The sequence below is a fragment of the Diceros bicornis genome, assembly GCF_020826845.1.
Source record: "Diceros bicornis minor isolate mBicDic1 chromosome 13 unlocalized genomic scaffold, mDicBic1.mat.cur SUPER_13_unloc_1, whole genome shotgun sequence".
NCBI classification, from domain to species: Eukaryota; Metazoa; Chordata; class Mammalia; order Perissodactyla; family Rhinocerotidae; genus Diceros; species Diceros bicornis.
The window spans coordinates 18,756,426-18,780,547 of NW_026690866.1; positions in this window are offsets into that span (position 1 = coordinate 18,756,426).

The following is a 24,122-nucleotide window of genomic DNA, read 5'->3' on the forward strand; positions in this document are numbered from 1 at the left end:
AAATCAAAGCCCCAGACCTGACCCTAAACTTAGCCCCAGAAATGACCATATCCCTAACCCTAACCCTAGCTCTAGGCCAAATTCTAAACCTAACCATAACTATAGACCTAGGTTTAGCCCTAATGATAACCCTAGCCCTTTCCATATCCCTGGCCCTAACGCTAACTCTAACATTAGCACTATCCCTAAACTTAGTACTAACATTAAGGCTAACCTTAACCATAGCCCTAAACCCAACACTAGCCCTAGTCCTAACCATAACACTAAGCCTAGACATAAGACTAGCCTTAACCCTAACCCTAACCCTAAACCAAACACTAAGCTTAACTATAACTCTAACGCAGCACTAACCTTAACCGTAGATCTAAAACTACCTTAACACAAACCCTTATACTAACCCACCCTAACCCTAGTCCTAAACCTATCCATAAATCTAGGCCTATTATCAGCCCTAACCCTAACCTGAACTCTAACCCTAACCTGAACTCTAGCCCTAATGCTAACTCTAACACTAAACCTAGCCCTAACTCTCACCATAACCCTAACCATAACCCTGACCCTAACACTAACCCAACACCTACCCCTACTACTACCCCACCCCAAAACTTAACCCAATACTAACCATAACCCTACCCCTAACCTTAACCAAACCTAACTCTAACTTTAACCCTAACCCTAACCTGAACCGTAATTCTCACCCTAACTCTAGGCTTAACTTTATCTTTAACCTTAACCCTAATGCAACCCTAACCCTAACACTACCCCTACACCAACCCCTCCCCTAAACTTAAACCTAACCAAACACCTACCCCTACCCCTAACAATATCCGTAACACCAAGCATAACCCAACCCTAATGCTAACTCTAACACTAATCTTAGCCCAAGTTCTAATCCTAACCCTAGCTTTAGTTCTAACACTAACCATAACACTAGTCATAACTCTAAATCTAGCCCTGTCCCTAGCCCTAACCTTAACCATTACACGAACAATAACCCTAACAAAAACCAAACCATAACCATAACCCTAATCCAACCCCACCCCTATCCTTACGCCTACCTCTAATCTTAAAACTTATGCTAACTGTAACTGTAACTTTTACGTAACACTAAACCTAACGGTACCGCTGTGACTAACCCTAAAGAAATGCCTAGCTCTAAACCTAACCATAGCCATAAACCTAAAACTAACACTAAACCTAGCCCTAACCCTCGCCATAGCCGTAAAACTAACCCTAACCCTAACCATAACCCTTACCCTAAACCTAAATCTACTTCTAACCATAACGCTAACTCTAACATTGACCCAAGTCTTGAACTAACCCTAGCCCTAAAACCAGCCCCAACCCTAATACTAATCCTTGTCCTCACCTGACCCCTGACACTATCCCTTGCCTTAACACTAACCCTAATGTTATCCATAATCCTAAAACGAGCCCCAGCCCTAGACCTAACATTAACTGTAACCCTAACCCTAAGACTGCGCCTAAAACTTAGCCCAACCCCGATCACTAACACTAATGCAGCCCTATGACTAGTCCTAAATCTGACACTAAACCTAACAGTAAAACTGAACCTAACCCTAGTCTAAGCCCTAGACCAAGCCCTAGCCATAAACTTAAACCTAGACTTAGCTCTAGCCCTGGCCCTAATGTTAATCTTAATGCAATTCCCACAGCTAACCATATCACTACCCCTAACCTTAACTGTAACCCTACCCCTATCCCTAAAACACTCTTTACCCAGACCCTAAGACTTAAGGTAACACGAACCCTAACACTAACCCAACCCTAAACCCAAACCTAACCATAACCCTAACCCTAACATTAAGCTTAACAATAACCCAATCCCTAGTGATAACACTAACACTAATCTTAAGCATAATCATAACCCTAAACTTAGCCCTACACCTAACCCTAACCCTATGCCTAACTGTAACCATAACCCTAAATCTTAGATAACTCCTACCCCTAAGTCTAACCCTAACCCTAACTCTAACACTAACCCTAACACTAACCCTACGCCTACCCCTAATACTATCCTGAAGTTTGACATTAACTCTTTAACCCAACCACAAAAGTAACCCCAACACTAATCCTAGCATTAACCCTAACCCAAACCCTTGCCCTAAACCTAGCACTAACCCTAACCCTAACCCTAGCCCTAACTCTAAAACCAGCCCTAGACCCAGCCTTAACCCTAACCCTAAACCTAAGACAAAACCAAACCCTAACCCTAATTGTATCCCAGACCTACCCCTAACCATAAACCTACCCTTAACCCTAACCATGGCTCAAGACCCTAATGCCAACTTTAACACTAGCCATAAACCTAAATCTAACCCTAACCTTATAACTAACCCTAACCCAATCCCTACAACTACCACTGACCTTAACCCGAACACTAACCCTAAACCTATGCCTACACCTACTCCTCCCCTCACCAATAACCCTAATCGAAACCCTAGCCCCTCCACAACCATAGGCCAAACTCGAATGCAACCCTAACCACAACCCTACCAATAACCATAAAACTAACCCTAGCCCTAACCCAAACTTAACCCCAACTCCATCCCTAATAATAACAGTATTCCTAACAATAGCCATAATCCTAACCTTCGCCCCAGCCCTAAGCCTAAACCTAGCCCTAGCCCTAAACTTACCCCTAACCCTAACGCTAACATTAACCCTAACACTATCCCTACACGTACTGCTCTGCTAAACCTAACCTTAAGCCAAGCCTAACACTAACCTTAACCCCAGTCCTAGCACTAACACAAACCCTAACCCTAAGCCTAACTCTATCCCTACACCTACACCTCCCCAAATCCTAATCCAAACCCTACCCCAACCCTAAGCTTAAACCTAACCCTAACGCAAGCTTAACCCCAAACATAACCCTAACGTTAACCATAAAACTAATATTAACTCTGTACCAAACCTAACCTTAACCATAAACCTTACCCTAACACTAATCCAAGTCCTGCACATACACCTACTGTTAACTCTAAAGCTAACCATAACACAAACCGACCCCTAACTCCACCCCTACCCCTACCCCTACCCCTAAAGCTAACGTGAACTCTAACCAAGCTCTACCCCTAACGCTACCCCTAACGTTAACCCTAACCCATTCATACCCCAACCTTAATCCTAGCCATAGCCCTAAACATAAAAACAACAACAGCCCTAGCCCTAAACCTGACCTAGCACTAACCCTAGCCCTAAACCTAACACTAAAACTAGCACTAACCATAGTCCTACCCTAACCATTGCACTAACACTCCATCGCCACCCTGACTCCTAACTCTCACCCTAACCCAACCCCAATCCAACCTCTACCCTAAACCTAACACTAACCCTAGCACTATCGCTCACAGTAACCCTAATCCTAGCCGTAACCCTAAACCTAGCATTAACCCCATCTGTAAGGTTAATGTTAACCATTGACCTAGACCTAACACTAACCCAGCCCTACACAGGAAATTAACCATAGTTCTAGTCCTAACCATAAACCCAGGTCTAGCCCTAGCCCTAAATCTAGACCTGTCCTTAACACTAGCCATGGCCCTGACCTTAACCCTAACATTAACACTATCCATAACCCTAGCACAAACACTAATACTAACCCTAAACCTAAACAAACAGTAAAAAGCCATCCCCATTCCCCACTATAAACACATCCCCATACCCCTAACACTAACCCTACCCTTAACCCTAAACCTAGCCCTAACCGTGACCCTGCATTACACCTAACCCTAAACCAAATCCTTAGCCTACTATAACTCCTAATCTTACCTTAATTCTAGCCCTAGCCCTATCCTCACGCTAGCGCTAGACCTAACCCTAACCCTAACATTAACCCTAACTCTAGCCCTAGCCCTAGACCTACCTTTAAGCCTAACACTAGTCCTAACCCTAACACAAACCCTGATACTACCTTATGCCAAACTCTACCCTTACACCTGACTCTAACCCTAACCATATCCCTAACCCTAACCCTCGATGCTAGCCTTAACCCAACACAAATCCTAGCCCTAGATGTGACCTTAAACTTAGCCCTAGCCCTAGCCATAACTCGAACCCTAACACTAACCCTTCCTCTAACCCTAACCCTAATCAGAAATCTAGACCTAGTCCTAGCACTAACGCTAACCCTAACCCTGTCCATAGCCCTGACTCTAACTGTAACCCTAACACTAGCCCTATCACTAACCCTAACCCTAAAACTACCCCTAAACCTAATCCTAAACCATCTCTAACCCCAACCTTATCCATTCCCGTAAACCTAATATTAACCCTAACTCTAACTCAGCCCTAGGCTAACCTTGACCCTAACACTTACTCTAGTCTAAGCGACAGCCCTAACCTTAGTTTGATCGCTAACACTACCCGTAACTCTGTCCCTAACAAAAACCGAGCCGCAGCAATTGCCCTAGCCCTGCCCCTAAACTAAACTTACCTCTAACAATAACTCTACCACTGAAAGTAAACCTAACCCTAGCTCTAGGACTAACCCTAAACATAAACTTATCCTATTCTAAATCTAACTCTAGGCTTAACACCAACATTAGCCTAGTGGTGACCCTAATGCTAACACTAACCATCACTCAACACTAATCATAACCCAACACTAACCCTAACCCTAATGTTAACTCTGTCCTAATCCTAGCCCTAACCCTAATGCCAACACTAGCCCAAGTCCAAACCCTAACCCTAACCCTAATCCTGATCCTACTCCTAAAGATGATACTAGCCCTAAACCTGACACTAACCCTAAGTCTATACATAACCCAAACCCTAAGTCTAAATATAACCCTAACCTACCACTAACCCTAGCTGTAGCCCTAAAATTTCCCCTACCCATAATGCTAACCATAACCCTAATCCTAGCCCTACTCTTAACCCTACTCCTAATGCTAGGCCCAACCCTAGCCCTCACCATAATTCTAGCCCTAACCCTAACTCTAGCCCTAGCGCTAACTCTCATGCTACCACCAGCCCTAACACTCATCGTAACGTTAACCCGAACCTAACCCTCACCCTACCCCTAAACCTATCACTCCTCTAACTCTAACCCTAACCCAACTCCTACCAGTATACTATCCCTAATCCTAATCTAACCCTTACGCTACACCTACCCCTACCTCTACCCTTAACTGAAAACCGAAACAATCCCTAACCATAACCATAACATTAATCCTAACCCTAGCCTTTATCCTAAGCATAACCCTAGCCCTAACACTATCCCTAACTTAGTCGTAACCCCAATTATAGCCCTAGCTCTAGCTCTAGTCCTAACCTTAACCCAAAACTAATCCTAACCCTAAACCGAAGACCAGCCCTAGCCCTAATCCTAACTGTAGCACTAAATCTAGACCTAACACTAACTGTAGCTATAAACTTAACCATATGATAGTAACTCCTTACTTGAACAAGTCTTCTATGTTTAATTGTTTAAGGAGTTTGGGGGAGGTCAAATGTCCTGTAAGCAAAAATAATCAAGGTAAAGAGATATATTTCATGGTGGCCAATTTTGGTCTCCCACGCCAGATATGAAGGTGTTCAGATATTGAGGTCAATCAGATACAAAGGTGATCAGATATGAGGGTTAGCACATATGAGGGTGAAAAGATATGAGAGTGATCAGATATGAGGGTGAACAGAATGACTGTGATAACCTACGAGGATGATCAGATATGAGTATTGTCAGCAAGACATAAGTGTGATGAGATATTGTTGTCAGATAACAGGGTGATCAGATCTGAGCATGGCCAGATATGAGGGTACTCAGATATGATATTGTTCAGATATGAGTGCGATCATATATGAGGGTGTTCAGATTTGAGGGCGGTCAGATATGAGGGTGATCCAATATGTGGGTGAGCAAATATAAAGGTGACTATATATGATGGTGGTGTGGTATGAGGGAGATCAGATTTGAGTTTGATCAGATATCAAGGAGGGATCAGATATGAGGGTGTTCTGACTTGAGGGTGGTCAGATATGAGAGTTGTCACATATGAGGTTGATCAGACACTGACGGCAATCAGATTGAGTGTGATCAGATAGGAGTGTGGTCATTTATGAAGCACGATCAATTATGAGTGTGATGTATATGAGGGTGGCCAGATCTGAGGTTTTTCAGTTATGAGGTTGATCATATATTGATGGCGATCAGATATGTGGGTGATCAGATATGTGTGTGGCCAGATAAGAGGGTGATCAGATAAAGGTTGCCTAGATATGAGGGTGGAGAAGTATTATAGTAATGAGACATGAGGATGATCAGATATGAGGGATGTCAGTTATAAGGGTGACAGATATGATTGTGGCCCGATATAAAGGTGATAGGATATGATGATGTGCAGATAGAAGGGTCATCAGCTATGGGGGTGATCATATAAGAGTGTAGTTCATGAAAGAGTCATTCAGAAATGAGGAATGTCAGACATAATGGTGATCAGATATGAGGCTGGTATTATACGATGGTAGATATGATGGTAGTCAGATATGAGGCTGATCATATATGAGGGTAATCAGTTATAAGGGTGGTCAGATATGAGCATGATCAGACATTAGGGTGATCAGATATGAAGCTGATCAATATGAGGGTGATGAGATATGAGATTGATCAGATAAAGGTGATCACATTGGAGAGATATGAGGGCAGTCAGATATGAGGGCAGCCAGATATTTGGGTGATCATATGTGAGGGTGATCAGATGTGAGTGTGAAGTGATATTAGGGTGTTTGGGTATGAGGGTGGTCTGATATGAGGGTGTTCACATATGAGGGTGACCATATATGAGGTTTGTCAAATAAAAGTGTGGTCAGATATGAGGGTCATCTGATATGAATGAGGCCAGATTTGAACGTGATCAGATATAGAGGGTGAGTTGATATTATGGTGAACAGATATGATGGTGTTCAGATATGAGGGTGGTCAGATATGAGTGTGGTAAGATACAATGGTGATCATATAAAATGGTGTTCAGTTATGAAGGTTGCCTGATAAGAGTGTAGTCATATATGACAGTGATCAGATATGATTGTTTCAGATATCAGAATGATCAGATATCTGGTCGGCCAGATATGAGGGGGGTCAAATATTGGTCTGGCCAGATATGAGGATGATCAGATATGAGGGTGATTACATATAAGCGATGTCAGATATCAGAGTAACCAGATATGAGTGTTGCCAGATATGAGGCTGGTGGGTTATGAGTCTGATCAGATATGAGGCTGACCAGATAGGAGTGTGATCACATATGAATGTGATCAGATATGAAAGTTGTCAGATATCAGGGTGATCATATCAGAGCGTGGCCAGATTTGAGGGTCGTCAGATAAAAGGTTGATCAGATATGTGTGTTTTCTGATTTGAGGTTGGTCAGATATGAGGATTGTAAGATATCAGAGTGATCAGATCTGAGGGTGGCCAGATATGAGGGTTGTCAGAAATGAGGGTGATCAGATATTGAGGGTATTCAGATACGATGGTGATCAGATATGGGTGTGGTCATAAATAATGTTGACAAGATACGAGAGTGGCAAAATTTAATTTTGCTCATATATGAGTATGTTCACATATGAGGGTAGTTGGATAGGAAGGTGATCAGCTATGAGGTTGGCCAGATATGAGGGTAGTCAGATTTGATGGCTGTCAAATAGGAATGGGGAGCATTACGATGGTGATCAGATATGATTGTGATCAGATCTGGATGGTGATCAGATAGACTGATCAGATAGGAATGTGGTCAGTTATAATGGTGATAAGTTATGAGGGTGGTCAGATAAGAAGGTGGTCAGATATGAGGGTGATCCGATATCAGAGTGATCAGATATTGAGTACAATCATATATTAGGCTGGTAGGAATTGAGAGTGATTATATACAAGGGTGATCAGATAGGACAGTTGCGAGGTATAATGGTAATCACGTATGTGAGTGGACAGATATGAGGGGCATCTGGTATGAGGGTGATCAGTTATAAGCTGATCATTTATGAAGGTGGGCAGGCACAAGGGTGGCCTGATATGAGAGTGGTCAGCTTTGAAGGTGGTCAGATATAAGGGTGATGACATATGAGGATGGTCAGATATAAAGGTGATGACATATGAACTTGACAATATAGATGGAGGTCACATATGAGAGTGGTCATATATGAGAGAGGTTAGATATGAGAATAGAAATGTGGGTTATCAGATATGAGGGTCGTCAGCTATGAGGGTGATCAGATATGAGGGTGTTCAGATACAATGCAGGTAACTTATGAGGGTGATCGGATATGAGGGTGATCATATAATCATGATTAGATATTAGGGTTGCCATATATGAGAGTGGTCAGGTGTGAGGGTGAATAGATATTGAGGGTGAACATATATGAGGGTAGTCAGACATGAGGGTGACCACATATGGAGGATGATCACATAAGAGGCTGAACAGATATGTAGGTTGTCAGATATGAGGGTCCTCGGATAGGATTGTTGTAGCAAAAGTGGGTGAGTAGATATGAGTGTGGTCAGAAATGAGGGTGATCAGATTGGAGATTCACCACATACTAAGGGCTATCTGATATGATAGGGATCAGATATGATGGTGGTCAAATATGAGGGTGATCAGAAATGAGGATGACCACATATTGAGGGCTATTTGATATTGAAGGTGATCTTAACCGGGGGTGATCGGGTATGAGGGTGGTAAGATATGACGCTGATCAGATATGAGGGTGGCCAGATACGATGGTGTCCAGATATGAGGTTGACCGCCTATGAGTGTCGTCAGATATGAGGGTGATTAGAAATGAGTGTTGTTCAGATAGAAGGGTAATCAGATATGAAGGTGGCCAGATATGAGGATGATCATATGAAGGTGATCAGTTATGAATGTGTGAAGATATAAGGCTGGGCAAATATGAGGGTGATCACATATGGAGAGCAATAAGATATAAGGGTGATCAGATATGAGAGTGGTCATATAAGATGGTGATCAGTTATGAGGGTGGTCAAATATGAGGAGAATCTGATATGAGGGTCATCTCATACTAATGGCGATCAGACATGAGAGTGATCACATATGAGGGTGGACAGATATGAGAGTGGCAAGAATTTATGTTCATCATATATGAGTGTGATCATAAATGAGGGTTATCAGATATGACTAAGGTCATATATGATTGATGATTTATGATGGCTATCCGTTATAGGGGTCATGAGATATGAGGGTGGTCAGAAATGAGGGTGATCACTTACAATGATGACCAGATACGACTGTGGCCTGATATGATGTTGATCATGTATGAGGATGGTCTGATATAAGGGTGATCAGCTATGAGGGTGGTTAGATTCGAGATTTATCAGATATCAGGGCGATCAGGTATGAGGGGGGACAGGTATGGGACTGATATTATTTTAGAGTGATCATATAAGACGAGGATGAGATATGAGTGTTATCAGATATGATGTGGTCATATATTAGGGTGATGAGATATGAGGGTTGTCAGTTATAGGTTGTCAGCCTCAGAAATAAGGCTGATCACTTAAAAGGGTGATAAGATATGAGTTTGGTCTGATATGATGTTAGACACATATGAGGACGGTCTAATATAATGGTGATCAGATATGAGGTGGTCCAACATGTGGGTAATCAGATATGAGGGCGATCAGACATGAGGATAGTCAGATATAAGGATCATCAGACAGGAGGGTGGTTAGACCTGATGCTGGTAATATATGAGGGTGGTCTGGTATTTTGGTGATCAGATATCAGGGTGTTATTTATGAAAGGGGGCCAGATATGAGGGCTGGGCAGATATGAGTGTGATCAGAAATGTGGGTGGTCAGAAAGGACGATGATCAGATATGATGGTTGTCAGATATAAGGGTGATCAGATATGAATGGGGCAAGATATGTGGGTGATCATACATGAGGGTGATGAGTTGTGAAGGTTGTCGGTTATAAGGATCATAAGATGTGTGGGTGGCCAGATATGAGGATGGTCGGATATTAGGGTGATGAAATAATTGTGATACAGCTAAGAGAGCAGACAGACATGAAGGTGGTCGGATATGAGGTTGGCCAGATATAAGAATGGCCAGATATGAGAGTGGTCAGCTATTAAGGTGAACATAAATGAGTGTGATAAAATATTAGGGTGATCAGATTGAAGTCAATGAGATGAAGGTTGATCAGATATGGGGGAGACAAAATATGAGGGTGTTCATATATGTGGATGATCAGATAAGGGTGATCAGATATTAGGGTAGCCAGATATGAGTGTGGTCAGATATGAGGGTGATCACATAAAATGGTGATCAGATATGTGGGTGATCAGATATTTATTGATAACTTATATGTGGGTGATTAGAAATGAGAGTGGTCAGATATAACAGTAATCAGGATGGTGATCAGATATGACTGTGGTCAGATATGAGGGTGATCAGATATAAGGGATGCCAGATAAAATTGTGATCAGATATGAAGTTGGAAAAATATGAGGGTGGACAGACAAGTGTGAGTTCAGATAGGAGGGTTTTCCAATAAGAGTTTGAGACTATATGAGGGTGGTCATATATGACGGTGGTCTGATATGTGGGTGATCAGTCATTGAGGGAGAACAGATATGTGGATGATCAGATATGAGGAGGTCAGATAAAATCGTGATCAGATATGAGAGTGGTCAGATATGAGGGATTTCACATATGAGGGTGATCTTATATGAGGGTGGTGATATATGAATGTGATCAGATATGAGGATGATCAAATATGAGGGTGGTCAGTCATGAAGGTGGTCCGATATGAGGTGGTCAATTCAGATGGTGATTAGATATTAGGGAGGTCAGACAGGAGGGAGATCAGCTATGACAGTCGTCTGATATTCAGGATGATAGGATATGAGCCTGATCACCTATACGGGTGATCAAACATGAGGCTGGCCAGACATGAGGTTGTCAGATACGAAGGTTGTCAGATATGAGGGGGGTGGTCAGATATATGGGTGGTCAGATATGAAGGTGGTAAGAAATGAGAGTGGCCATATATGAAGTGGTCATTTATGAGGGTGGTCATATATGAAGGTGATTCAGATATGAGGAAGATCCAATATGAGGGTCCTCAGATATTAGGGTGATGAGATATGAAGTTGATAGCAAATTGAGGGTGGACATATATGACAGTGACCAGATATGAGTGTGGTCAGATAAGAGTGTTGTCAGATATTGAGGGCAAACAGATATGAAGGAGATCAGATATGAGTGTGGTTAGATAAGATGGTGAACAGATATGAGGGTGGTCACATAAGAAAGTTATCAGATATTGGGGTGGTGAGATATGAGTGTGATTAGACATGAGGGTGATCACATATCGAATAGTATCAGATATGTTGGTGACAAGATATGAGTGTGGAGAGACATGAGAGTGATCAAATAGGAGGGTGATCACATATGAGTGTGATCAAATATGAGGGTTAACAGATAGGAGAGTGGTCAGATATGAGTGTGAGGAGATATGAGGTTTCTCAGTGACAAGGGTGACCAGATATGAGGGTAATCAGATTATACGGAGATCAGATATGATGTTGGTCAGATATGAGGATGGTCAGACATGAGGATGATCTGATATCATGGTTGTCAAAAATAATCGTGATTAGATATAAAAGTGGCGAGGTATGAGAGTGGTCAGAGAAGAATGTTATCAGGTGTGAAGTTGATCAGATATGAGTCTGATAGGACAAGAGAGAGGTTAGATATGAGGGATGTCTGAAAGGACTGTGATCAGACATGAGGTTGGTCAGATATGAGGCTAGTCACATGTGAGGGAGATCAGAAAAGATGGTGATCAGATATGAATGTGGTAAAATATAAGGCTGGTCAGATTGGAGGGTGGTCAGAACTGATGGTGGTCAAATATGAGCAGGCTCACATATGTGGGTGGTCAGATATGAGTGTGATCAGATATGAGGTTGGTCAGACATGAGGGTAATCAGATATGAAGGTTGTCAGATATGAGGGGGGCCACATATAAGGTTGGCCATATCAGAGGTAGGGCAAATATGAGGATGATCAGATATGAGGGTGTCCAAACATGAAGGGGGTCAGATGTGAGGATGATCAGATATTGGGCGATCAGATATGAGAGCAAAGAGATTTGAGGATGGTCAGATATCAGGGTTTTCAGATATGAGGGTGATCACATTTGAGGGTGGTCAGATATGAGGGGGATCAGATGTGAGGTATATCAGATATCTTACTGTCCAGATATGAGGACGGCCAGACATGAGGGTGAACAGATATGAGGGCGACCAGACAAGATGTTGATCATATATGAATTTAATCAGATAAGAGGGTGATCAGATGGGTGTAATCAGATATCAGGGTGATAAGATATGAGTGTTGTCAGAAAAGGGGTCATCAGCAATGAGGGTGGCCAGATATGAGGGTGGTGAGGTAAGATGATCACATAAAGGCGATCAGATATGATGGTGGCCATATACGAGGATAGTCAGATATCAGGGCGGCCAGATATGAGTGTGGGCAGATATGAGAGTGGTCCCACACAAGGGTGGTCACATGTGAGCATGATCAGATATGAGGGTGATTAAATATGATTGTGATCTGATTTGAGGTTTGTCAGATAAGAGTGTTGACTCATATGAGGGTGGTCAGATATGAGGGTGATCAGATATGAGAGGGATTGTATATTAGGGTGGTCAGGTATGAGGGTGGCCAGATATGAGTGTGATCATATATGTGGGTGGTCATATATGAGGGTGGTCCTATAGGAAGGTGCTCAAATATGATGGTCATCAGATAAGATGGTGGTCAGAAGTGATGTTGGTCTGATACGATGGTGACCCGATAACTGGGTAGTCAGATATGAGGGCTGTCAGATATAATGGTGATCAGAGACAAAGGTGGCCAGATATGACGGTTGCCAGATATGAGGGTGATCAGATATACGAGTGATCTGATATGATTGTGAGAAGATATGAGGTTGGTCAGATAGGAGGTTGGTCATATGTATGTGTGAACAGATATTAGTGTTTCCACATATGAGGGAGATTACATATAAGGGTGCATAAATATTGATGTTTAGCTATGAGGGCAATCAGATAAGACGGTATTCAGGAATCAGTGATTCCTGATATGAGGTTAGAAGGATATCAGAGTGGACAGATATGAGTGTGATGAGATATGACTGTAATAAGATATGACCTATCAGAAATCAGGGTGATCAGGTAAGTGAGTTGCCAGATATAAGTGTGGTCATATATGAGGGTGATCAGAAGTGATTGTGTTCTGATTTGAAGGTGATCATATGTGAGGGTGATCAGTTATGATGGTGGTCAGATGTGAATGTGGTCAGATATAAATTTGTTCAGAGAAAAGCGTTATGAAATATGAGGTTGGCAAAGTATGTGGGTGGTTTGATAGGAGAGTGGTCAGTAATAGTGATCAGATAGGAGGGTGGCCATATCTGACTGGGATTAGACATGAGGGTGATCAGATATTCAGGACAATTGTATACGATGTGATCTGCTTTGATGGAGGACTGATATGGGTGTGGTCAGATATGAGGGTTTTCAGATATATAGGTGATCAGATCTGAAGATGGCCAGATATGAGCATCATGAGATATTAGTGAGAACAGATATGAGGGTGGTCAGATATTACCATGGGAAGATAGGAGGGTGGTCTGATATGAGTAGGGTCAGATATAAGAGTGAACAGATATGAGAGTGGTCCAAGAGGAGTGTGATCAGATATTGAGGGACATCATATATGAGAGTGATCTTATATGAGGGTGGTCATCTACAAGAGTGATCAGATAAGAGGGTGGTCAGAGAAGAGGGTGATCAGATATGAGGGTGGTCAGATATGTTGGAGAGGATGTAGAGAGAAGGGAACTCTCATACATTGCTGGTGGGAGTGAAAACTGATGCAGCCACTATGGAAAACAGTATGGAGAGTCCTCAAAAAATTAAGGATAGAACTACCATATGATCCAGCTATTCCACCGCTGGGTATTTATCCAAAGAACTTGAAAACAACAACGTGTAAAGATACATGCAACCCTGTGTTCATTGCAGCTTTATTCGCAATAACCAAGACTTGAAAGCAACCTAAGTGCCCATCAAGGGACGAATGGATAAAGAAGATGTGGTATATACACACGACGGACTACTACTCAGCCATAACAAACGATGAAATCCAGCATTTGTGACAAGATGGATGGACATTGAGGGTATTAAGCAAAGTGAAATAAGTCAGAGGGAGAAGGTCAAATATCATATGATCTCACTCATGAAGTAGTAGATAATAACAGCAACAAACACATAGTGATAGAGATTGGATTGTTGTTTAACAGAGTTTAACGGGGGAGCGAGGAGGGCGAAAGGGATAATTAGACACATGTGTGTGGTGATGGGTTGTAATTAGTACTTGGGTGGTGAACATTATGTAATCTACTCAGAAATAGAAGTATAATGATGCACACATGAAATTTATACAATGTTATAAACCAATGCTGCTACAATAAACCAAAAATTAAAAAAAAAAAAGAAAAGAATTGAGGGTGATGAGATATGAGGGTTGTCAAATGTGAGGTTGGTCAGATATAAGGGTGATAAGATATGAAGTTTGTCACATATGAATGGGACCAGATATGAGGGTGGTCCAATATTGAGGACGATCTTATATGAGAGCAAACAGATATGCAGGTGTTCATATATCAGCGTTTTCAGATATGAGGGTGATCACATTTAAGAGTGGTCAGATATCAGGTTGATCAGATGTGAGGCTTGTCAGATATCTGACTTTCCAAATATGAGGTTGGCCAGACATGAGGGTGGACAGATACGAGGTTGATCAGAAATGAGGATGATATGATATGAGTGTAGTCAGATAAGAGGGTGATCAGATGAGTGTGATCAGACATGAGAGTGGTAAAATATGAGGGTTGGCAGATAAAGGGATTGTCAGAATTGAGAGTGGCCAGATACGAGGATGGTCAGATATGTTGTTGGTCAGATAAAGGTGATCAGATATGATGATGGCCATATATGAGGATGGTCAGATATCAGGGTGGCCAGATATGTGGGTGGGCAGATATGAAGGTGGTCAGATACGAGAGTCGTTGTATATTAAGGATGCCAGGTATGAGAGTGGTTATATATGAGAGTAGTCATATATGTGGGTGGTCATATGTGAGAGTGATAATTTAGGAGTGTGGTGGAATAGGAGGATGATCAGTTTTGACAGTGGACAGACATGATGGCGGACAGATATGAGGGTGATCTAATATCTGGGTGGTCAGATGTGAGGTTTGTCACAAATATTGTTGGTCAGCAATCGAGGTGGCCAGATATGAGGTAGTCAGATATGATGGTAATCAGATACAAGGCTGATCAGATATTAAGGACTATCGTATATGAGGGTGATCTGATAGGATGTTGGGTACATATGGGGGTGATGAAATATGAGGGGATTCAGATATATGGGTGATCAGGTCTGAAGATGGTCAGATATTAGCATCGTCATGTGTTAGAAGGAACAGTTATGAGGGCAATCAGATATTAATGTGAGAAGATATGAGGGTAGTCTGATACAAGAGTTGTCAGATATAAGGGTGAACATATATGAGGGGGTCCACTTATGAGGTTGGTCTTATATAAGGGGGATCATATACTGAGGGTGATCAGATATGAGGGTGACCTGATGTGATAGTGGCCAGATATAATGGAGACCAGATATGAGGGTGGTAAGACATGAGGGTGCTCTGATATGAGTGTGAACAGATATGAAGTTGGTGAGATATGAGGGTGATCAGTTATGAGGGTTGTCAGACATGAGGCTGGTCTGATAAAGGGGTGATCAGTTATGAAGGTGTTCAGAAATAATGGTGGTCAAGTATGAGGGTTGCCATATAATATTCTCAAAGAATGATATGACAAAAAAGCTAACAGCCCAATTAAAAAATGGACAAAAGATCTGTACAGACATTTATCCAAAGAAGAGATACACATGGCTAACAGGCACATGAAAAGATGTTTAGCATTATTACCTATCAGGGAAATGCAAATCAACACTACAATGAGCTATCACCTTACTCCCACCAGAATGGCTGTAATTAACAAAAGAGGAAACACCAAGCGTCAGACAGGATGTGGAGAGAAGGAAAGTGTCAAACACTCTGGTGGGAATGCAAACCGACGTAGCCACTACGGAAAACAGTATAGAGATTCCTCAAAAAACTGAGAATAGAACAACAATATCATCCAGCTATCCCACTGTTGGGTATTTATCCAAGGATCATGAAAACACGAATAGGTACAGATATATACACACCTATGTTCATTGTGGTATTATTCACAATAGCCAAGACCTGGAAATAACCCTAGTGCCCATCAAGGGACAAATGGATAAAGAGGATGTGGTATATGTACACAATGGAATACTACTCAGCCATAAAAAAGATGAAATCTTGCCCTTTGCAACATGGATAAAGCTTGAGGGTATTGTGCTAATGGAGTTGGATATTTCTCACAGAATTTGTTAATTTTTCATTTTTATTTAAATCTTATTTCTCTCTTGTCTTCTACCTCTATCATTTCTAAGTTTCTATCTTTGAGTTCGCTAATTTTCACTTCCATATGGTGTGCTTTATTTCCAATGTTTTCTACTGTCTTGTTCATCTCATTTTTTGAGTTCTGCTACAGAATTTCTGTTTGGTTCTTTTTTTGGAATTTCAATCTCTTTGATAAAGTACTCCTTCTGTTTATTGATTTTATTCGTGAGCTCAAGGAGCTGTCTTGCTGAGTTTTCTTGTAGCTCATTGAGTTTCTTGATGACAGCTATTTAGAATTCTGTATTGGCTAGACTGCAATCTTCCATAACTTCAAGTTTGGTTTCTGGAGAATTGTTGTTTTCTTTTTGTGATAACGTGTTACCATATTTTTCCATGGTGCTTGATGAGTTGTTCTTCTGCTGGTGCATTTCTAGTAGTGAGTACCGTTCTTATTTAGGTAGGGCTTTGTGTACTTTGATTCTGAGATGCTTCTGGTTGTATTTGAATGGCTGTGCTTTCCACCCTCCACTGCCTCTTTCAGTGGTGTTCCTGGTGCCCTTGTTGTGCCGCTTGTGCCTCCAAGGTTGCTGGTGCTTTGCTGCTGCTGGTGTCACTGCAATCTCAGGCATCACCACTGAGCTCCCCAGGCTGTCTAGTCCCTCCGCTGATTCCAGGGTCACCTGGGTCATGGGTTCCCCCACTACAGTGGGAGGAGGGAGAGGGTGGGGCAGGATCCAAGGACATGGGCACCCTGCCACATGCGAGGATGTTTGGTCCAGAGGTGCTACTGCCACAGGTGGTGGGCCAGGGTTGCAGGCACTGTTCTAGCTGGGGGGACTGGGGTCACAGGCTCTACTGCCCTTGCTAACTCGCTCTTTGCAGCCTCAGGTGCTGCTGTGACTAGGGGGACTGGAGTCGCTCATACTGCCTCTGCTGCTGTTCCTGGCTTTTCTGGGGTTGCTGTCACCAACACTGCTGGTGGTACCATGTTTGTGGGCATCATCACCACTTCTGAGTGGGCTGGGGTCACAGGTGCCACCACCATAGTTAGGTCTATCTTGTAGCTTAGTCCTCCCCTCCAAAGGAGACTAAGGATATTCCATGTATCTTTCCAGATATTACACCAATATGTATATATTGAGTGATTGAATAAGAAATTTTTTTAACTGAATGTTTACCATACTCCAAGAATCTTTCTAGGTGCAAGGAATAATGAGTAAATAAAAACTAGGCCTCTAGCCTCATAGAGATGACACTTTAGTGAGAGAAGACAAATAATATATACACAAATTAACACACAGATATTATATCTGAAATTTATAATATTTTAAAAGAAGAAGAGGAGTAAAGAAACAGAGGGAGCAGACAAGAAAGTTGCTGTTTTATACAGACAGAGTTCTGAGAAGGTGACATCTGAGTAGATCGCAGAATTAAATGGAAGAAGAAAAACTTAGATAGCTTGGGTAAGGGCCTAACAGGCAAAGAACAGCCAGTGCAAAGGCTTTAATCAAGAGGGAGCCTGTCGAGCCAGCCCCGATGGCCTAGTGGTTAAAGCTCAGCGTGCTCCACTTCAGCAGTCTGGGTTCAGTTCCCAGGCATGGAACCACACCACTCATCTGTCAGTGGCCATGCTGCGGTGGCAGCTCACATAAAAAAAAGAGGAAGATTAACAACAGATTTTAGTTCATGGTGAGTCTTCCTTAGCAAAAAAATAAAAAAGAGAGAGAGAGAGAGACAGAGCCTGTCTAGTATTCAAGAAACTGTGAAGAGACCAGTGTGGCTTGAATGGAGAGGGAAAAAGGGAGTGCAGGGGGTAAGGCCAGAGGGTAAGAAGGGGCAGAGTCGTGTACGGCTCGGGAGACAGTTAGACTGTAGGTTTATCCTGAGAAAAATCAGGATCAGTGGCCCTGGGGGTCTTCAGAAAGGATTAACATGACCTGACTTACATTGTAAAAGGATCACTGAAATTGCTGTGTTGAGAATAGACTGGCAGTGGGGGTGGGCAAAGGTAGAAACATGGAGATGAGTTCCGTGAGAGATGATGCTGTTTTGGATCTGATGGATAGCAGAAGTTGTGATAACTGATCATATTCTGGAATATTCTCAAGGTAGCCCCAACATAGTTCTCAGGCACATTGAATGTCAACTTTGGGAGAAAGAAGTCAAGCATCAGGACTCCACCGTTTGTGGCCTGGGTAACTGGAAGGGTGGATTTGCCATCAACTGAGATGTGGAAAACTGGTTTGAGCAGATTTTGAGGGAAGATCATGAATTTGGTATCAGTATTTTAAGTTTGCAGTATCTATCAGATGTCCAAGATGGGAGAAACTAAGGCATGTGTTTGCTGAGGAGATTGGTTTAAATGAGCAGGGGAAATGACGATGCAAGAGAGAGAAGAGTAGGCAGGAAGGGGTAGGATCCAGTGCACAGGTGGGGAGATTGTCAGAGTGGAAGACAGTTGTTCATCTTATTACAATCTGGAAGACTGTGGAAATGGGCACAGACAAGTGGGTGGGTAGACAGGCTGACAGGAGTCATTGCAAAGTTTATTCTGCCTGCTCCTACTTTCATAGTGAAATAGAAACGAAAATCTTCTTTGGAGGAATTAGTGAATCCCCTTTCACTCTCTTGCTTAAAGTCTCCCATAGGCTTCTCCTCACTATTAAATAACATCCAAACTTTTCATCATGGTCCACAAAGCCCCACAGGACCTGGCCCCACCTACCTCTCTCCATTGCCCCAAATGCTCTAACTACAGTGGCCTTCCTTCTGTGCCTCAGACACGTGGCTAACATACGAGCCTTTGATTCTTTGACTTACTTGTCCCTCTGTCTGGTAAGCCCTCTCTCCTACCTCCCAAGTCTGGCTAATTATTATCATGTATGTCTCACCTCAAAGGTCCCCTCCTTTGGCCTTCATTGAACACCCCATCTAAAGTGGCCCCTCCTCTCATCATCTTATTTTACTTACATGTTTATTCTGTATTTTCTGCTTCTACCCACAAGAATGTGTTTCATAAGAAACTAGCGCCCCCACCCCCCACCTTATCAATCTCTCCCTTGATCTGGCTGTACTCCTTTTCTCACAACCACCCAATAGCAGTAGAGAGAGAGACAGAGATAGGAATAGAGAGGGAAGTTTGTGCACTATCCATCAGCCCTCAGAGAATCGTAGCTCTATGAGAGCAGCTGCTCTGTGGCTTCTCTTTGGCATATCCAAATGGCCAGCATCACTCCTCCTGTGCTTTTCTGCTAGTATTAAGTAAAATAAGGGTGACTTGAGCACGAGCACTGCAATACCGATGGTCGATCTGATAACCAATATTGCTACTGTGACTGATGGGTGGGTAGTGGACAGAAGGTGGATCTCCTGCACAAAGGAATGAGTCACGTCCAGGGCAGGACAGAGTAGAATGGCTCGAGATTTCAACATGACACTCAGAGTGGCATACAATTTAAAACTCAGGAACTATTTATTTCTGGAATTTTCCATTTAATATTTTCAGTTTGCAGGTGACTTCAGGTAACTGAAATCACAGAAAGCAAAACCACAGATAAGGGGGAACTACTGGACAATGAAAGGCTGATGCATTATCTAACTGAGTCCTCCCTCTCCAAAGAAACTAGGCATATTCTGTGTACCATTCTAGAAATCATGTATGCATATCGAGACATACAAATATCCTTTGAAAATATCAAATAGGACCACACTGTGCATACAGTCCTTCACTTTAGATTTCTTTCAGCTAATGAAACATCTGGGATGGCTTTCTAAAGTACACATAAAGAGCAATATCATTCTTTTTACTGGCTACATAGTGTTTCATTGTATTGATAAAATGCCATCCACTTAATTAGTGCCATATTTATTGGAATTTAATGTGTTTTCGGCCATTTGCTACTGTAAACAACGCTGCAAGTAATAGCCTCATATGTATGTCCTTGCACAGTCATTCAAATCTATCTATCTATCTATATATTTATTTATTTGCTTTTCATTTTTTTTTAATTTTTTGTTTATTGCAGTAACATTCGTTTATAACATTGTATAAATTTCAGGTATACATCATTATACTTCTATTTCTGCATAGATTACATCATGTTCACCACCCAAATACTAATTACAACCCATCACCACACACATGTGCCAAATTATCCATTTCCCCCTCCTCCCTCCCCCCTTCCCCTCTGGCAACCCCCAATCCAAACTCTGTCACTATGTGTTTGTTTGTTGTTGTTATTATCTACTACTTAATGAGTGAGATCATATGGTATTTGACTTTTTCCCTCGGACTTATTTCACTTTGCATAATACCCTCAATGCCCATCCATGTTGTCACAAATGGCGGGATTTCATCACTTCAAATAGATCTATAAATAAAGTCTTAGAATTGCTGGCATACACGTGCCTTTCATATTTTATTGATATTGCAAAATTACCCTCCAAAATAGTTTTATTGAATCAATAGACTTTTCTACTCCTCTAAATAATGAACCGTTATTAGTAACTGCAGGTCATGTTTTTGGTGAGGGAAAGGAGAGAATTCTTTTTTAAAACGTTTGTCTGTGAGGAAGACTGGCCCTGAGCAAACATCCGATGCCAGTCTACCTCTTTCTGCTGAGGAATACTGGCCCCGAGATAACATCTGTGCCCATCTTCTCTACTTTATAAGGGACACTGACACAGCATGGCTTGACAAGCGGTTCATTGGTGCCTGCCCGGGGTTCCAAGCATGCGAACGCTGGCCACCGAAGTGAAGCACGCACACTTAACTGCTGCACCACCGGGCGGACCCTGAAAGGAGTTAATTCTTGATGCATCTTAAATCAACTAAGAAAAGGACTGAAAGAAAATGAAATCTCCTACAGAATATGTAATACTTTACTGTGATGCATATTTAAAGCAAAGGAAGGGCCAGCCCCGTGGCTTAGCCGTTAAGTGCACGCGCTCCGATGTTGGCGGCCCAGGTTCGGATCCCGGGCGTGCACCGAGGCACCACTTCTCCGTCCATCCTGAGGCCGAGTCCCACATAAAGCAACTAGAAGGATGTGTAACTATGACATACAACTATCTACTGGGGCTTTGGGGGGCAAAATAAATAAATAAATAAATTTTTAAAACAAAGGAAAATCAAGCACTGTTTCTGGGAAAGAATTTAGAATCACTTTCCCACTTCCGCTAATAAAAGTTTCAGCTCATTACTAAGTGAGTTTTTCCATTCTTCGGTAATTCTTTTCCTAAGTCAACCTTTCAGGAACTGACAGCCAATGGAAACAGGAGTTTCAAGAAAAAGAAAGCAAGAGGAGAAACCTAAATCTCAGAGTTTCTAAACAGCACAAGTTTCTTATGTTTCTGGGCTGGGTAGTGACTTGCAACTCGTCGTTTGACTCATTTTAATTAAAAAATAAAGTGTGATTGTTTAAATGTCATAATTCTCTTTTGTTAGTGAAAAAGTTTTTCTGCGTTGTTTTTTCTACAGATTGCAAACTCTTGAAGGGTGCGGTGGAGGATGTGTTTGTAAATGGCTGCCTGCCCCTCAGTGGCTTTCAGCAGGTGACAGCAATTTCTGCTATTACTGGGATAGCGGCTCTCTGCATTCCCCTAGAGCGCTATCTCCAGACCCTTTAACCCCCCTGCCCCCTTTAGCTGAGCATGCGCTGCAGGTGAGAAGCATCAGGAGGCGGCAGCCCATTCAAACGCGGCATTGGGGAAATTGAAAGCTTTAAGCGGGGAGGCCTGGCGCTCCGCAGCTGCAGCGCGGCATCTGGACCAGTTCCCGTTCAAGGCAGGATGGCCAGCAGGATGGCGGAGGAGAAGGCCATCACCGTCTGCGTGCGCCTGCGGCCCCTCAGCAGGTAGGCGGCACGACCCGGCCAGGTCCCCGAGGCAGCCCGGAGCTGAGGAGTTGCTCCTCGCCACCCGTTCCCGCACAGCCTTGCACGGTTTCCTTCTTGGTACAGTGACAAGGAGGGGTTGGAGGGTCCCGCTGTGGGATTCGCTTGACTCCGCTGTAACTCAGGCCCCCACCCCCTTGACCCTGCCCCCGCTTGCCCACCCCCCCCAGTCAGGGACGCCTGTGGGAAAGAGCTTCTGCCGCTCCTCACAGGTGGTCCTGGTGCACTAGGCTGTCTCCCCCTCTACTGTGTCCTTGACAGCAAGGCCGAGTCTCTCTTGTTGCACTGGGTTCAGACGGCGCTCAAGACTTCACAGTCAATGGCTGAATTCAGCAAGCAGAATGTTGAATGACTGAGATTTATCAGTATTGAAGTCCATTTTTTTTGGGGGGGGTACAGTGTAGGTACTACCGTTGTTGCCCTGGGGAACGGGAAGAAATGAAGGCTTTTTGCTTCTCTAATCTCTGCCCCTCCCCAAGAATACAAACACATTTTTCTGTTTGAGAATTATGTGGTAAATATTAGAGTGTTTAATAAATGAGCATATCCAGATGAGGAATTTCCTATTTTTTAGGAGCTCATTATCTAATGCATTAGAAGACAGCTACATAAAGAAACCATTACAATACATTGTGACAAGTGCTATGACAGGCAGGTGGAGAGTGTTTGCTGAGGGCTCATTAGTGCTTCCCTTAGATAACAATGTGGGGAAAGGGGCAGGGCTGGTGTCAGGAAACTCCTGAAAGAATAGTTAAGTTATTTGTTGGAAAGGTAAGCCAGGGTATTCCAGGCACAGAGGGATTGAATCTGTTATCTTGGGGGAACCTTCAGATAGTTGATTTGTATGGAGTTAGGGGGTATATAGGAAGTTAGAGGAAGATAAGGTTGAAGAGAGAAATAAACATGATCCCAGTCTCATGTGCCATATTAAGGATTTCAGATGGTTTTCAAAGATGTTAAGCAGGAAGGACATAATTGGAGTTGGATTTGAATGTCTCTCTTCAGTGGCCAGTACTGGGTAGGGGGAGGGGAGTGGAGAGCTTCCCAAGGAAAGGCCCATGACAGGGCAGGAGGTCGCTGAAACCCCACTTAAAAGTGCTGACCCCTCAACGGGGGACTTTCCACATGGCTCTTGTATATAGTATAGGTCATTAAGATCTTTTGAAATATTCTTCAGAATATGAAATCTTTTAAATTCTCTTTCATGTAACATGACTTCAAAACCAGTTGTATTAAAATGCACTGTTTTTATTCTTTTAGGAAAGAAGCTCTTGGAGGGGCTATGCAAGATCACTGGAAAACTGACGATAATACTATTTATCAAGTTGATGGAAGTATATCCTTCAATTTTGGTAAGCTTATAATAGCATCAAACGGTAACGTATTATTCTTTTCTATTGAGTACAAAAGGCTTTTCAATAATACTGCATTTGTCATTAAAGATCAGACTAAGCCTTCCGTAAACTCCTTCAGTGGAAATTTTAAAAAATTGTTTATCACATATGATAAGTAAGGTAATAAATTGATATTTAAAACACGATTATAGTCATAGTGCCTTATGACTGAAACTAACACTGTTCCTCTTATTTGTTAGTGTATTTGTGGCCTAAGACTCTGTAAGCCCAAAATTTGTTGCTTAATGTCGAGTCATCTTTAAGATGTTTCA